At 42.2% G+C, this 17,227-nt stretch overlaps 1 protein-coding gene across 4 annotated transcripts in view; it reads left to right on the top strand.

The window, feature by feature from the left end:
* The first annotated feature begins 242 nt into the window (after positions 1-242).
* znf462 (zinc finger protein 462) overlaps positions 243-17,227 on the top strand; it is a 54,170-nt gene continuing 37,185 nt past the window's right edge. Inside the window, exon 1 of one of the 4 annotated variants that reach the window (XM_006789011.3) lies at positions 243-560. The gene's annotated coding sequence lies outside the window, so the exon portion shown is untranslated. Of the gene's footprint in view, positions 561-1,324; positions 1,559-1,631; positions 1,682-7,034; positions 7,214-17,227 lie in introns of those variants that run through there. The other 3 variants (XM_006789010.3, XM_006789012.3, XM_035907013.2) reach the window with 3 other exon arrangements.

A 17,227-nucleotide genomic window follows, 5' to 3' on the forward strand; every position in this document is an offset into this window, starting at 1 on the left:
TAAAAATATACAGTTTAAATTATATTTAGCTTTTAATATCGGGGTGTGTATAGTGAATATGTGTATCTATGTGTCTATCTGTGTGTTTGGTTGACTTGGGAAGCAGCATCACCACCAAAGTGAACTGCAGATAACCTCATGACGTTGCAGACATGGTATGCAACCCTATATAAAATTGACGGTGGCCGCATGTATCTGGTGGTGGTCTGCGCCGCTTGATAAGGCTTTGCAGACTATCTGACTTCAGTCTAGATGAAGGATGAGCTTCTCAGGCACAGACGTTGTCCATCCTGCTGATGCTCCCTCGTCTCATCGTAAACTCTTGTGCACCCTCTGGTGCTTGCTAGTCTCCCAAACTTCTTTGTGTAGCCTGCTTTGCAGATTGTCTTCCTTGTCTGTGTGGTTGCTCATTATTCAGAGACAGACGGATCTCAGGTCATCTGCAGCTGCAGCAAAGGAGAAGCAGGAAAGATGGCGATCATCCACTAGACCGACCGAGCGCACGCATGAAATACGGAGGACAACTTTTGGGAGGATCGCTTGAGGAGAAGATTGTACCAGTGAGTTTTTTGTGTGTGTGCTCTTGCTCTATATTTCCAGTTTCGTCAAGATTTCGGCTGAGCTTTCAAGGTCTGCGAGAACGTCGGTATGGTAGATCATGGGATATAATTTGGAGAGCGCCTCGTGAATGACCTGGAAAGAGCTGATCTCCCCTCGTTTCTCCCCCTTTTTTTTGTAGTCGAGGTCCATGCTACCACTGAGAAGGAAGTCGGGGCGAGATTTTCTCCTCTCTCTCTCTTTTTTAATCGGGTGGTCGCTCTTGCTGGCACCCGTGCAGCCAAAGTCAAGTGGGTCTTCTCGCTTCCCAGTTAATATCCTAACCAGCCTAGCGCTTCCTCGCTATGTCGCCTTTCGGTTTGTTGTCAAAGTGACACAAGGAAATGGACGCGGCGGTGTAAAGAGGCTCGCCTGCGTGTTTCGGCAGCACCGGAGCGCCAGTGTTTTGTTATTCTGACATGTCTGGTCAGGGGAATTATTGGCCCCGGCTGTGCACCCCCCCCCCCCCTCTTCGGCCGTGCGTGTTGTTGCGCGTTAGCTTCATGGAGAAGCCATTGCACGGATTGCTCTCCTTTACCAACCAGCCTCCATTAGCGACACAGTGGAGCTGGCATAGCCGCTGGTCCAGTCTCACACACACACACACACACACACACACACACCATGAAAAGCCATGTCCACTGTGTGGAGGCTATATGCGCTCTCCACCTCCCCTTGCTTCTCTCAATTTTTAAAAAGGAAACCTTAACGTGGTGGCGATTTTTGAGTCCACAGTGCTGGAGCTACTACACGTCTTGCTGGTCGTGAAATCAATTTAAAAGCGCAGTGTGGCTTCTTCTTCTGCTCTTTCTTTTTTAGATGTTTTTTTTTAAATTCAAACGGGTTTTTTTTTTGGTCCTTCTTTTGCTTTTCTTCTTGGGTGCTTCTTGCTACACTGTTAACCCGCATGTGCCCTTGCACTGTTTTGGATGTCTATTTGCTGTCACTGGTCTCAAGTCAGGTATGTCACACTAGTGAGGGCTTCACCATAAAATGGAGGAAGGCAGATGAGTATCCAAGGAGAGCCCTGGAGTCAGATAGGCAGGATCTCCCCCCCACCTACCCCCCTCACGCCAGAACAAAGGTTGTGTTTAGAAAAAGAAAGAAAGAGAGAGAAGGGGGGGGGGGGGGGGGTAAAAAAAAAAAAAGAAAAGAAAAGCTCGGCCACATCCTCTTCTTCCTCCTCTTCTGCTTCGTTTTCAGCTCGGAAGTTTTAGTCTAAGAGGAAGCAGAAGAACTCTAAAAAGTGAGGTTAGATCCTCCAGTGTGTGTGTTTGTGTGTGTGGGGGGCCTTTCGAGGTTAACTTCTTTATTTTTAACCCCCGGCTTGCTTGTTTAACTCATCTTGATTTGAAAAACTTGCTTTTCAAATATTTCTTTATTTTTGCTAGAGATGTACTGCTGAGGCTTCTGGAAAGTGTGCGCTTGTGATTGGCTGGAGGGGGGGGGCACATGGATGAGACAGGAATCCTAAGGCTCAATAATGCAGTGTTTTGACCATGCAAGTAGTTAATGTTCAACAAAAAGTGGTGTCAACACACACACACACATGCTGTCTCGCTCTCTTCTCTCTCTTCTGGTTGAGTGTGTGAGGGTGAAGTAATGACTGTCGCAAACAGTTTCTTAAAGGAAGTTCTCAAGATGATTCTTTTTTTCCTTTTTCTTGTTTTTTACTCCATGCTCTGGTCAGACGAGGGCTCAGATACTGTCATGAATGTGCTTTAAATTTTGCTCCCTTATGGCTTCCCCCATAATTTGCAAAGGAAGCAGGAGCCTCCACTGTGCACGTTACTGCAAGGCTCTACAGACTTATTTGGGACTTATTTGAGATTCTGGGTCCTTTTGGAAAACTTATTTTAGACTTGCGATTGAGGTTGTTGGTCATTTATTAACAGCCTCTCGGTTGCAATGCGCTCCGCGTTCGCTCTGCAAGCCTTGGGTGACTTTTCACACATTATATCCAAAAGGTGTCTGTTGACCAGCCTGGCAGGAGAGTGTGGGGGGCGGGGGGCGGGGGTGGGGGCTTGAAAGCTGTAGTGTGTTTGTCTGTGTGTGGGTAGACGTTCTGTGTGTGTGTGTGTGTGACAGAGAAGGAGAGAGAGGGAGTGTGTGAGGTTGTGCTACGCTCTGCAGTTCCCCTGGCCACTGTGTGAAATCTTGCTGACAAGGAGACTGTGAGCTTGACACACTGTGCTGCGACAATGCCGGGGCTGAGAGGAGCAATCAAAATGGTGGCGAGGCTCCTTCTCCCCGGCGTGGCAGGGCAAACAGGTTCTCGAGGAGGAGCCAATAGAGGACAGAGACGGGCAGGAATCTGCTGCGGTGACACATTTGCCTCGCTGCAATGCAATGGATGCAGTCAGGTGGATGGTGGATGTTCTGCAGAAACAAGCCCCCGTGATCGCAGTGTTTTGTTCCCGCTCGGAGTGTGCTTCTCTTTGCACTTGCAGTTCCTGTAATAACTTTCACAAGTCTCCAGCACATTCGTGGCCTATTCGTACTACGCTGGCGGGTGACCTATAGTCATATACCAAAGCCCCCTGGACTCTGTGAGGGCCCCTGAAGTTCCCTGTAGGAATTTCTTTGTTATAATTTGGCAAATGACACTCATGTGTGGCAGTAACATATATATGTGCCACACATATGAATTAAACTGAACAACACAGGGTCCTTAAAGTGGCTCCTGTATTTTTACATAGCCTGGAAGGCCACTATCTGTAACGCCCATCAGAAAATCAATCTCTCCTTGGGAAATATGTATTTTGTAAGTGGAAACTAGTGTGCTGGTAAACAAAATAGGCTTGGAATTTAGACTGTAAATAAGAGGAAACATCTTGTGCCCCTTTCCTGCTCGTATTTCTGAGACTAAACTAAGAATTTCACAGAGCCAGAATGCTCTACTCAAATTTGATCCTGGACTTTTCCGCTGCTCTGTTTAGTGTTTCACTCTTCTGCTCGCTTCGTGTCTTCAAACGCATTTCTCTGCTGGTGTAATCATCACCAGTGACGTACAGAAAACCTTGGGGCAGGGCTGTGTGGGAGCACATGTGTTGGGTCTTTGGGCTGCATGTTTCTGAATGATCTTCTAAGATTTAACTGAAGTCATGTGATGACACGAGCAGATGTGCACCATCATGTTGGACTGAAAGGCTATCGCTGAATGTCCCAATGCGCATTCCCTTCTTCCTGTTGTCTCACTCTTCCTGTTTTATTCTGAAAGTCCCGACCAAACGCTGTGACACTGTGACCTCCACTGCTCGATTACTGTTTGTTCTAAAGAGACTACACCTCCAGGACCTGCAGCAATTCCAGCGAATGTTGCCTTAATTTGCATTAAGTTTGAAGTGGAGAATGGCAGTTGGGCAGTGCTGTTGTTTGTTTAGTAATAAATGGTCTGAAAAGCAGATCAAGATCATCTCTGATCGGGTCCCCCTCTCACTTGTGATGTGGTGCAGCAGACAGTAGTGTTTTGGGTTATATTTAATTTTTTTGATGGACCGCTTTCTGTCTGACTGAATATTTGCATGCAGCGCACACTCGTATCAAACTGTTTGAATTTTAGCGCGGCATAGAAAGAAAATTTTAATACTCGGTGTTACCATAGCTCAGCTTTAAGGTGGCGGGGGGAGGAATTGCATAACTGGATTTGTTTGCAAGGTATTTCAGGATTATGTTAGAAAAGCTTGACAGAGAGGACAGAGGATCAAACAAGAGAGACTTCTGTGATGGTTTGAATGCTCGGAGGAAGTGGTCATGAAGCTCATCACCCCCCTCTACACACACAAACACACATGCATGCATACAGCTGCTCTCTCTCTCTGTCCTTCCCTCCCCTCCCTCCATCTCTCACTCTCTCACTCACTCACTCACTCACACTGGGTGATGCACGTCTCCATTCTTCTCTACCTGGGGCACTGAAGAAGGCTAAGGAGACGCACAAAAGCAAATTGAAATGCTCCAGTGAGTGCTTTCTTGACGTGATGCATGGCTCACAAGATGCAAGTGTAGCAGCAGGGCCAGGCTGCAAGTGTAGATCCAAAACACCACAGTCATCACAGCACAGCAGCAAGGAGGGAAAAAAACCCTCACTATTTTCTCCTGACCTTCCTGCCTTCATAAGTAGCCACCACACACATGCATGCTCTTACAATATGCCCAAACCTGCTCTGCCCATCTGAATAATTTAGTGCTGTTTAACTGTAGCGGGGTATATTTGAAGAACTAAAAGGCAATATCATGTCAGGGTTTAAGTGGAACAAGGAAGTAGCTTCTTAGAGGTGTCATTCCAGTTTCTGTTGTCAGTTGCGACGTTATACTGCTGCAAAACTGGTTCCTCCTCTCTGCTTTCCATCAGAACATCAACAGTTCAACTGTGTCCCGAGGAAGAGAAAAAAAAAAATGCTTGTGTAGCTCAGTGAAGCTTGCAGTTGTGCCCTACCTTTATCTAGATCTGCTGATCTTTTCAGCGTGCATATTTTAGGCGTGCGAGGGACTCGTTTTGTTGAAATTCAAGGTCTAAAGTGGCCGTGCTGAAGAGACAGCTCGTCTGGTGGGATAAATTAAGCAGTCTACACGGCGTCCTCAGGTTTCCAGCCTAGATTCAGGATTTGTGCTGTTCTCTGCTAAGACACAGTGAACCAGCTCTGTCAGTCTCGAGCTGCCTGTGGTGGGGAGGAAGAAAAAAAAAAAAAGGAGAAAAAATTCTTTGGAGACGCCCGTTCCTTGGGCAGTGTGGTGCCACCAGACAAGGCCTTCATTGAGCAGAAACAGGAGTGGTCTTGTAGATGGGATCCACAGTGGCTCAGCCTCCGAAGCAACACAACTGTCCAAGGACGATTAAATATTTAAGAGCTTGGAAAGGAGGTCTCAGTGGTAAGTTAATATTGATGGGTCTCATCTTTCCCTTCTCAAACTTGTTGAGTTGACTCAAGAGGTTGGTTTAGCAGGTCTGGAGAGGAACCTACCGTCTTTTCTTCTTAAAAAACTTTGAACCTTCACAGAGTTTCCTGCAGCTGACTTTTGAATTTTTCTGACACCCCTTTTTTTTTTCAGCTTCTTCCTGTGTCCTCTCATGGTCACTGTGAAACACTCCATCCTGGCTAGCTTGTAACCTCACCCAGTCCTTGTAACTGTAGTAACTGCCATGTCAGGCTTACAAGGAAGTCAGCATTGCAAGCTTTTCTGGCATTTGTCCACTGAGCACTACTTACAAGAAACCCTTCAGTGCATCTTGCAGTCTTTTCATGTAATCCTCCCCCCCCCCCCCCCCCCCCTTACTTTTTTTGTGAATTGGGCGAATAGAATACAACCAAAAGGCATTTTGATGTGTAAAATGGAAAAACAGGAGTAAAATTCCTGTTGCCTCAGCCTCCAGCTGAGGATAATTTTCCTGACGGTAAGAAGGCATTTCAGTTATACTAAACATTGTAAAGTTTGGTACCTCAAGAGCAAAACTTCGGGGTCATTTATGGACAATTTTTGTGAGATGATGCCGATTTATCTGAGACAGCAGTGGATTGATTTACGTCAGGAAATGGTTTCCTAGGAGAGATGGGCTTCAAGGCTGCACGGAATGCAAGGTTTCCTGGACCTAATTGTCCTTGTGGAAAAACACTTCCTGGTTTCTCTCCAAGATCTGTCCTTCACTTGCCCCACTCTTGTTTGTTTAGCCCATGAACCCTTATGTTTCACTTTGGAGAGATCTGACTCAAGCATGTCTTCAGGCTCATGTGTCTGACTTATGTGTTGTGTGCAGAACAACTTTTTTTTTTTTTGCTCTAGCCTACTTGTGTACACCACATCTTTTGTCAAGATTTTTTTTGTCTTTTAAGCTCAAGGGAAGATACCTCTGGAGAAAACCAAAAATATCTACTTATTCCCATATAAAATTGTAAAAATAATCATGCCTGAGGCTATTAATTAAATTGTGCACTTAATCATTTTTGGATGGAATATTTAATCATGTTGCTGAGGGTTGCCCCAAGTTTTCCTCTCTTATGCTTTTCAGTGTAGAAAAGACGCTTTAACCTCTTTCATGGAAATCTTGATTAGACCACGTTAGGTCGCCTATATAAGTATGATGTCGCTCGCAGAAGTTTCAGGACGCGACATCGCCTCTAAAGTGTACTTGACCGGCCGGTCGAAGGAGCCACGTTTTAGATGCACGACATTCAGATCTGGGATCTTGTCTTCACCCTCCGAAGAACAGCAAAAGGCAGGAGGCCATCTTTGCAGTTCACAAAACCACACTTTTCACTTCTGCTTTTCTCGCTGACTGCAATGACAGTGTGCAGAGGAACCGACAGGAGGGGAAGCAGCTTGCTCAGGTCTGCGCTCTTAAAGTTAAACACTTCCATCTGTGTAACAAGATAGCAGAGCAAGCAGAGGCAGCTCCACTCAGCTGAGCAGGACAGTCAAAGACCTTGAGGAGCACAAAATGGTGGATGGCCATACCACTGTTTCTCCAGCGTGATTGGCTGCGTGTCTCCTTGGCCACTGTGGGGCTGGCTGTGTGAAATGGAGTCCTCTGTGCTGAGCGTTGGCCCAGCCTCAGCTCTGATGCAGAAGATAATTCTGTCAGCCTCGAGAGAGAGAGACGAGAGAGCAGCCAAGTGAGGTGACTATACTAAAAGAAGGCAGAGGACTCGAGCCATGTTTGTGTCTGCTTGCTTCTGTTTCTTATCTTCTAATCTGCTGTCCTACTTGATCTCCCGGGTTCTGATTTCTATTAATAGCTATTTAAAAATATATATTTTGGTGCTTTTTAGCTTTAAACAGACCTGTAACAGGTTAGGAAGGAATCAGTTGGGATTTATGTTTTGGCTTCGTTTGTAGGAATGAAGAAAGTGGCTGTGTAAGAGTGTTCGGTATCTCGGTATCTAACCTTCACAGCCAGCAGGCTCAAGCTGGGGGATTTACCAGACCCTTGTTTTGCTGCTTTCAGCCTTGAAGGTCACATAAATATCTCTCAGGCTCGTGATTAAAACGCAAATTCACGAGATTTAAAAGAGTGTCAGCGCTGCATATTAAGTGGACTTGTATTTTTTTTTCTTATTGGTTAGTTTTCACCATGACAACCTGAAGACGGCAGCCACACAGCAGATAACCATTAATGCTTGTCCCTTCCTAATCTGCTCGGTCATTATCATCTGTGCAAAAATAAAGGACCAAATGTTACTACTGAGTGCTCTGCAGTCGTCCTCCTGTTCAGAAGGAACAATCTGAGCCCTTCGCTAAGCACAAAGGCTACCCTTGGTGCAAGGTTACTTGTACCATGATGGCCAGCTTCTTCTTCTTCTTCTTCTTCTCTTCCTTTTTTTTTTTTTTTTTTTTTGTTCCAATGCAGCTTTAGAGAGACATGGATTTGGCAAGTTGGATGTCTTTTAATTGACAAAGGGAATGTCTTGCTTTGCAAAGTAAGTCTATATAGAGGTCAGCAAGTACACTGATGTTAAATAGAAAAGGCCAAGTGACTGGTGATGGGTGATGTCAGGTAACGTGTCAGAGAGACAGGCTGATCCAGGCGCTGTCTGACCTTGTATTATACATGACTGTGACATAAACTAGAAAGTAAAAAACAGGAAGAAGAAAAAGTACGCTTGATATTTTTTTAAATTCTTATTATTGAGGTCTGCATTTGAAACTGTTTTCGTGGTTCAGTTTATGTTTACTTGTTCTTGGTCAAGTTTTTTGCTATAGATGTGCATGTGTTGTTGTTTTTTTTCCTTCTAGTTTTTTTGAAAGAGAAAGTTGTCACATTTTTCTGGGCTCATCATAGCATTCCAACCAGGTGCCGTGTTAAAAGAATTCCAACTTTCCTCTTTTTGATGTGAGGATTTGCTTGAAGGCTTCAGTCACTCAAATACTTTGAGGTCCAGAGATCAAAATCTCTGGACTGGGGGGGCGTTGCTGACTTTTATTACAAAGGTCACGTGTCTTCCTTTTGTTTAATGCCTTGACCGTGTGGCGAGTTGGGACCAGATGTTGTATTCTTGAGTTTCCTCTTTCAGCACGATTTCAATATAAATGTGCAGGCCAGTATTAATAATTGTATAAAAAAACTTGTTCCTCCAGTTTTCTTGTTCAGAGTTGGTGCATTATAACTGATACGGTGCCGCTTGCAAAAAAGTTAACTAACTTGCGGTTTAGAAGTAAAACTCACAGAGGGAAAATGTGAAGAAGCCACTGAATAACATCACAATTCGGGCTTTTGCAGTTTTTTAACATTGTTTGCTCTTCTTTAGTTACACAGATATCATGCTGTATTGTGATACTATTGTAACTGCGTGCAGTGTATTGCAATAGCAATCAGTTTGAAGAGCAATAACGATTTTCTAAACCTTTATCAACTGACACTAGAAAAACATATCTTTGTGTTTCATTTGGTTTCCCTTTAGTCATCTTAACGGTATGGCAGTTAGCCTACATGATCTTCTCAGTTACCCAGAATCCTTAAGGGTTGCCTGATCCTGCTGCGATGAGTTGTTTCTCTTTTACGCCCTTTGAATGTGACACTCGTGAAGGTCAGGCTGCGGCAGATCAGCAAAGCTTGCTGGATTGCAGCGTCTGAAAGGCTCTGCACCTGCATTTAGCAGTCTCTCTGAGACAAACCAGGATTACTGAGCTGGATGTTCACAAAAATCTTCACTGCTTTTCATTCATTCTGCTCAATTGCAGTTAAAGTTTAGACACAAATGACTGCTGTTTGTCTATGCAAAAATGGGCTACTTTTGCTTCGTCTGCTGTTTTTGAGACTTGTGCTGATGTACGGTCCAGTGTTGCTTGTGTTCATTCTGATTAGAAAAAAGTAAAAGCTGATTTTCCAATGTCAAAATAGTGCAGTTAATAAGCATAAAGAGCCTGCATGCTATAAAATAATGTTTCAGATGGGGGGAAAAAAGGTAAAAAATTAGATGGTCTTCTCTGAAACACAGCATAGATGGATGTCATGGAAGGAATTATAGAACCATGAGGACCACATGTAGATCAGGTCATCTTCCTATGATGGACACTTATAAAGAGGAAGCTCAAAAGGAAAAACTACCAAGAGGCCAGCAGCAAGCTAAAAATATCTGAAGTACTAGCAGAGTCTGTCCACAACATGCAGTTAGCAAGAGATTCATGTGTTCTGCACACTTCTGGACTCTCTGCGGGGCAGCGGCATGAAGATTTCTCTTCTCCAAAAGGCACATTTTAATGTTGCAAGCATGTGGTTAATTCCCATGACAGGAAATGGAACTTGTGGTCCGATGAAATCAAGGTTGAATGTTTTGATCTTACTTGCCAAATATGGAGGAGTGGTACGTTTCAGAGTGCAGGTCAAAATCTTTATACAGCTGTTGTGTAGATGGAAGAGAGAATAAATTCAGAAGGTTTTGAGAGAAAATGTAAATAGAAATATTTATCATGACTCTGAAAATATTCCCAGGGTCTTTGGAAAAAACTGACTTTAGGAAGGCAGGAGAATCTCAGTCTTATGTTGGCGGACATTACGTGATATTAGTCATTATCAGCTGCTGGTCAAATCAAACCAAGTAAGGCTGAAGAATGTCTTTGGTCAGAGAGATGCTGTTTAGCTGGTTATGGTTGACCTATTTTTTTTTGAATGCCATATGCCTCCTGAAACAGATCTCTTCTCAGATTTTACGCCCAGCGTTTTTATCAGCCACAATGGTGATTATGGTGTTGTTTTCAGGCTTTGGTGTTTAGGGCTCCGTAGCCCAAAAGAGCCAGAACTAGTAGAAAAGCCACTCTTGGGTACTTTGGCATGTGTTTATAGGTCTGTGTGCCTGACAACAGATTTTGTCAGCATGATGGCACCATGTACAGGTGGGTAGCTGAGGTCAGTATTATAGCCGTGTTTAAAGATGGGTGTGGTCTGCAAACACATTGACTTTGTGACTTCTCCTTTAGTTATTAGTCAGATAGCTGATTATATCTCATGACAATGTGGAGGATTTCTGGTGTTCTGGAAGATGTTTGTGACTTTTAGACTCTCCAGAGTTGGCTGATTCATTTGAAACATGATAGAAATGCTATGACTATTATGGTGTTTTTTTTTTCCTTTTTTTGGTTTTTCCTAAACGGAGTAATAATGCTGGTCAAACTGCACTGTTATTTAAAAAACACTGTCCTCTTAGAACCAAAACCAAAACTGAACAGAAATGTGACAGAGAATATTTAAGTTCAAATATATGCTAATGCTCGACAGGCAGAGCATTGCGTGGTGGCATTGCTGATGTATTTTCAGCCCTTTTTCTGTTGCCTTTCATGCCCTTCCCCATCCCTTTCATTCAATTCCAGCAGATGTCTGATGAATGTTATGACAAAATGTTCATACTGAACATTATTGATTCTTCACATCTTCTCTGAAAAGGCCTGGTTCATTGATCGGCCAGGTGGGATCGATGTTTCATCTCGGCACATTCAGACTTCCTCAAATGAGTAGGATCATGTGATCACGTCATTTAAGGAAGCTCTGTGCTCTGATCACAGGCACAGAAGAATGAGGTCAGTGTCCAACTAACTGCTCTTATCGCACAAGCTGTTGTAACGAGACAGATATGCTCATCAGTAATATAGTAGCAAGATAAATATCTGTCAGGTTTAATTTATCAACCTGAATCTATCAGTGTCATTGTTTTAATTATCAACACTGCCAAAGTAGCAGGAGCACCAATTTGAGTATAATATATGGGGTTGCTACTTTCTGATTTGGTATTTCTATTCAAGAACTCCAGACTGTGTAATCAGTCGGGACATCTGAGCAACTCCCAAATATATCCTGCAGCTCCCCAAATATACAGCCAGAGCATAAACGAGCTATCTTCTGCAACAAGAAGAACAAGGAGTTCTGCAACAGACCGTAGTGCACACTTACCTCATTCCACCCCACCCCCACCTCACTCCAGAGTCCAGACCTCAACAACATTGAGTAATCCCAGGCTTACTCAAAGAGGCTGAAGCAGTCTAAATTCACAGGAAGACTGCAGAAGTTCCTGAAGTTGCTCAGGGCGTTCTACAAGCCAGAAAGAAAGTATGCTTAAGCACCGGTACTGTTTCAAAAGCAAACAGTGGTCATCCACCGTAATGATTTGGTGCTAATATTATTTGGAAGCACTTTTGTGTTACTCATTAGTGCCTTTTTTGTGCCCATATCTGCAAACTAGTAACAAATATATTACAAAAGAGATTACTTCATCTGTTACATCTCTTCCAACATTGGATTGGTGCAGCTGTGCAAGTGCGGCGCGTTTGGTGTCTTTCAGAACCAGCTTTCGCTTCATCAGTTTCTAAAACCAGTTACATGCTTGTTGGTACCTGTCAAACATTTGAACACACCCACTTATTGGGTCTATCCAGTCATTTAAACTGGTGCTGAATGTAGGAAAAAACCCTTCCATAGTTAATGATGAATTATTCCACCTTTGGACCAAACACTTTTTTGTGGTGCCACACTGGTGACAGATTTTGAGCACCAGTTTGTTTGTTTTTTCGGTGGAAATCACATTGTTTGAACACTGACTACATTGGTGGGAAAGAGTTAGCTCTGAGGTTGCACTTTCACACAGTTACTTTTAGCTAAATACAATGACAGTGTCCCGTGCTAAAATAAGGCCTGTTTCATGTTAACAGTCATGCCAGGTTTGAACTTGATTACTGAAGTGAGAAATAGAAATTGCATTAAATACCAAACCAGTAGGTGAGACATTTGACTAAAAACAAATGCAATCACTCTGCATGATAAGTTGCCAAGAGTCCTCCAATGTGCATCATCAATGATGGCAACAGATTTAATAGAAACAATCATGTGGTTGTTGAAACACATTAGATTAAGTGTTGAACCAACAAGCACATCGTAACTTTAGGTGCAAGCAATCAGTAATCAATCACACATTAGCGATGCACAGCCCCTACAGCCCCCGAGTTTTACTATGCAAAAAGAAACTACTATACAGTGTTTTTCTGTCTTTCAGTATGTTAAATCTTCTGTGATTGGACTGAGAAGGTCAGTCAGGTTGGACAAGCCTTTCTGTTTTGAGCCAGTGTTGTTATCTGCTACACTGCCAACAGATAAAACTTCAACTGTGCGGCAACAAAACTCTAAGCTGCGATGCAAATTTTTTTCATTCTTCAAACGCGACTTATATTTCTAGGTTGTATTTGAGGGCACCCTTCCAAAATGAACCAAGGCAACTTTCAACGCTCATGCAAAGTAATTCTTGATCCTTTTCAGGGGATTAACGCGCTGTGGCATATTCACACCCCATGGTTTTATTGTTTGCTGAGACCTTCAGGTGAAGCTACACCACGAAAAGTCTGAGACAAGTTGCTGCTGGAACTCTGCACATTGTATTTTAGGATGTGATGCTGTGTAATCTTTCTGATTGTTGTGTGTGTGTGTGCGCAGTGCAGTAAATTTAGACGCATATGGGTGCATGTAAGCTGACAGTACAAATGTTAATTATGCTTCCTGGCTGCCCTTTGGCTGCTGTCTCAGGGCCTGTAGCATCCTGTGTTTGCTGACCCTAACAAATCAAATTAACTGATAAATGTGCGGCTTTATCACACTGTTAACACTGTTAACCTTTCTTTAAAATGACATTTTTACCTGCTATTATGATACGCTGTAAACATATCAGTGACATATCACCTTTTGAGTTGATACGATGAACGTTTAGCAAATCAGTTTTCGCTACTGCAATGCATTAATTTCAAAAATTTGGAAAAAATAAACTAAAGCCCCCAAAATGCAGGATTTTTAAAACCGATAACGATATTTGATTATTAAGAAAATCCAGTATACGGGCCGCTGGTTGTCGTTTGTGGTGTTAATATCAACACTTATAGCATGGTTGAAGGGTGTTTCTTTCGTCTTTTATGTACTTTCAAAATTTTCATTTATCGCCCGTTATAAAAGCCAAAATTGAAATATCGTCTAAAAGCTAATATCGTACGATATATCAGCTCCATATTGATTGGGCCTCACAATAAAGTGTCTTATCTTAAAGAGTAACTTTTTTTCTAAATCCACCCATTATACAACAAATCCATTTATTTTGAGCCATCTGAAAATTCTGAAATCCAATGATTGCTCTCTTTTAGCTCTGTTTTTGGTCTCTTCACTGATAAATGTTACACAGCGTTGTTTTTGTTTTTCATTGAAAACTGCTACATGCTGCTGCTAAAAGCAAGAGCAATTTATACATATCAGTGGGGGATTCAAAAATGATGTGTAGCTCTTGTGTTGGTTCTTGCTACAATAGTTCAAGGACCATTTTTTTCGCTCTGACGCCATGAGCGCACACATGGTAAAAGCAGCAATGGTTGTTAATAGTTGAGTAGGGAGCTGTGTTAAGACGGAAAAGGTAGTCATCACAGAACAGGCCTTTTTAACGGATACGTTTTAATGGGATTTGCTAAAGCCCTAACAAAAATACAAAAATAGTATGTTAAGATTTCCCACAGATGTGGAAGGAGTGAGTCAGTTGTCCTGACCATCTAGTCAGTGTCTGTGGCGGCTCTATATGCAACTGAGCAGTCTCAGTGCTAGTGGGAGCTTTGTGTTTTTCCAAAAACTGGGTTGTCGTTTGCTCTTTGTTATTTTGCCTTTACATTCAAACGCATGCAAGTTTAAGTGGAACTGTCATAATTTAAAAAGCTTAAATGCTGTCAATTTTTTAATAAAGGGGAACTAGTCAATGTTGTCTATAGTTTAGTAGCTTCTAATCACCTCTGCCTAGTATGATGTTGGTCTATTAAGTGCTGCCACAATCTAATCAAACCCACATGGACTCTATAAGGCATTGAAGGTATCTGACAGTGAGAAATTAGCAGGAGATCCTTTAAATCCTTTAAGTTGTAAGGAGCAGCTGAAGCAAATCAGACTTGCTGTAACAAGTCTTCCAACACCATGGTACTGATTCATGATTTAGCCCATTGTCCATCTGTATGTACCATGTCCGATTGGTAAGCAACAAGCCTGTTTGTTTAAAGGTGCTCCTGACAAGTCTGTAGAGATTTAAAAAAAAAAAAAAAAATGTTCTCGGATGTTCGGTTCATTAAAGCTGTCCATTTCAGTTTTGCTCTTTTCAACATACATACGCCAGGTAACATGAGCTCTTAATATATTAATATATCCCCTACTTTGGTGTGCACATTGCTGAAAGATAACAACCATTATTTGTTTCACTTTTAGGCGATCTCTAGTCTACAAGGTTGTTAGAAAAAAGTGAGAAGGACCTTTTCCAGTTTCTTAAAAGCAAATTGTGACATTTTGAGATTGGTTGCATTGTTTTCAGGCAATATAATCTCAAATATGATAGAGCAAGTCAGCAAATCGTCACAGTATATACACACTGGCATTTTTGCTTGAATTATTTATTAAGCATCAAATATTTGCTTTCAGGAAGTTTCAGTCTAATTTAAATAGGAGCTTCAGATGATTTTTTTTTTTTTTTAATTTAACTGTTCTCCACCACATTAGGCACCAAATCAAGTTTGTCCATTTAAATATGGTTCATCATCATCAAACTGCCAAGCTTCATTAAGTCACTACTCCTTTGCATCAGCCGAGCTGGTTTTCCTGTTTGTGTCAAAACAGCTGGTAAATAATTTAACAATAAAAGACCAACGGGATCTAATACTCCGTCTAATGATTACAGTGCGTGAACAGGTGTAATATGACCACACACAAAAAATGAATCTGAGGCCTTACATTGTTAGTTTTTTGGTTTCAAAGTCTCACAGTATCAGGTAAAGAAAAGGTTTAACAGTTTGGTGCCAAAATAAATATTTCCTGCTGCTGCTTGACTTGGCCCACACTTGCATCAGTTGATTTCAAGAAGATAATTTGAGCCATCACCTATAAAGAGTGACTTGCAATGTTAAGGAACTGTTAGGCAGGAAAGAGGTCTTCTAAAATTTTTTAATGTGTATGTACTGAGATGAAAATGGAGACAAAATCCTTTTTCTTTTTCCAAGTAAAATCATGAACCATACATTCATTCACAATGCCGTCATTCCTGTATAAACTTCATCCCAGAGGTGTTCCATGGGTTGAGATCAGGACTCAGGCCAGTCAAGTTCTTCTACACTAAACTCATCCATGATTTTATGGACGCTGCTTTGTGCACTGGTGCGCAGTCATGTTGGAACATGAAGGGGGCTCTTCCCAAACTGTTCCTACAATGTTGGAGGCATGACATTGTCTAAAATGTCTTGGTGTGCTGAAGCATGAAGACTTTCTTTCACTGGAACTAAAGGGACGAGCCCAACTTCTGAAAAACAACCCCACACCGTTAACCCCCCTGCTCCCCTCCACCAAGCTCTACACTTGGCAAAGTGCAGTCAGACAAGTCGCGTTTTCATGGCAACTGCCAAACCCAGACTCTTCCATTTGGTTGCCAGATGGAGAAGAGTGATTCATCACTCCAGAGAGCACATCTCCACTGCTCTAGAGTCCAGTGGCGGGGTGCTTTACACCACTGCATCCAACGCTTTGCATTGCACTTGGTGATGTAAGGCTGGGATGCAGCTGCTCAGCCATGGAAATTCATTTGATGAAACTTTCTACACATCGAGATGATCTCAAGGCCACATTAAGTTTGGAGGTCTGTGGCAACCGACTCTGCAGGAAGTCGGCAACCTCTGCACACTCAACATCCCCTGATCCCTCTCTGTGCTTTTACATGGCCTATCATTTCATGTCTGACTTGCTGTCATTTCCCAGTCGCTTTCACTTTCACGACTGGGCTTGTTACACAGGTGGCATCCTATCACAGTACCATGGTGGAATTCACTCCATTCTTTCACTAATGTTTGCAGAAGCAGTCTGTATACATACATGCTTGATTTTTATATTTTATCTGTGTCGATTTAGACATGTAAGTAGAAGTGCCCCATTCAGAAACAAATGTTGTAGTTCAATGTTTACTAAACTTAAAACATGTTCCATTAAAGATGAGTGGGAAAGCATGCAGAGGAGCAAGTGAAAAAAAATGCTTAAGGCATAATTCCATAATAAATGATGAACTGACCCATATTCATCCACTACTTAGAATTCTGTTAAATATCAAATCCTGTTATTTGTAGCCCATTATTGTTAAGTTAGATAGTTTAGGGCATTATTGTTAAGTTAGTTAAATTCATCAGACAAGCTTGAAAGCCTGAGGACACAATGGTGGTATCATTTAAAAAAAATATTGCCTGAATTAAAACCAAGATGAAAAGTTACAGCTGCAGTTAAAATTTGCTTACATATTGTATGCCAGTCATAATTCTCCCAAGTGTCTGATCCATTTGTTCATTTGGCCTCACAGTGCTGCAGTTGTGTTTGACTAAATTTGACTACATTTTTAAACTTTCTTCTGTGGAAAAAAACCAAACACAACTACCAAAGGCTTTAGGGATTAACTAGACAGTCATTGACTTGTCAAGACTTGTAAGATGGCTCAAGAATCGTCATTTGAATTAATAATTGAGGATCTGAAAATAAAGCCCGGTGAGTAGTTTCTCTTAACAGAGGAAGTCGGTACTTAGAAAACTGCAAAAAGCAAAATCTGTATTGAATGTGTCAGCTAAACCTTCCCACATGAGATCGGGGCACCATTCCTCTGTATAGAGCTGCTTG

This window comes from Neolamprologus brichardi, chromosome 7 (genome assembly GCF_056152115.1).
Source record: "Neolamprologus brichardi isolate AB-2024 chromosome 7, ASM5615211v1, whole genome shotgun sequence".
Taxonomy (NCBI): Eukaryota; Metazoa; Chordata; class Actinopteri; order Cichliformes; family Cichlidae; genus Neolamprologus; species Neolamprologus brichardi.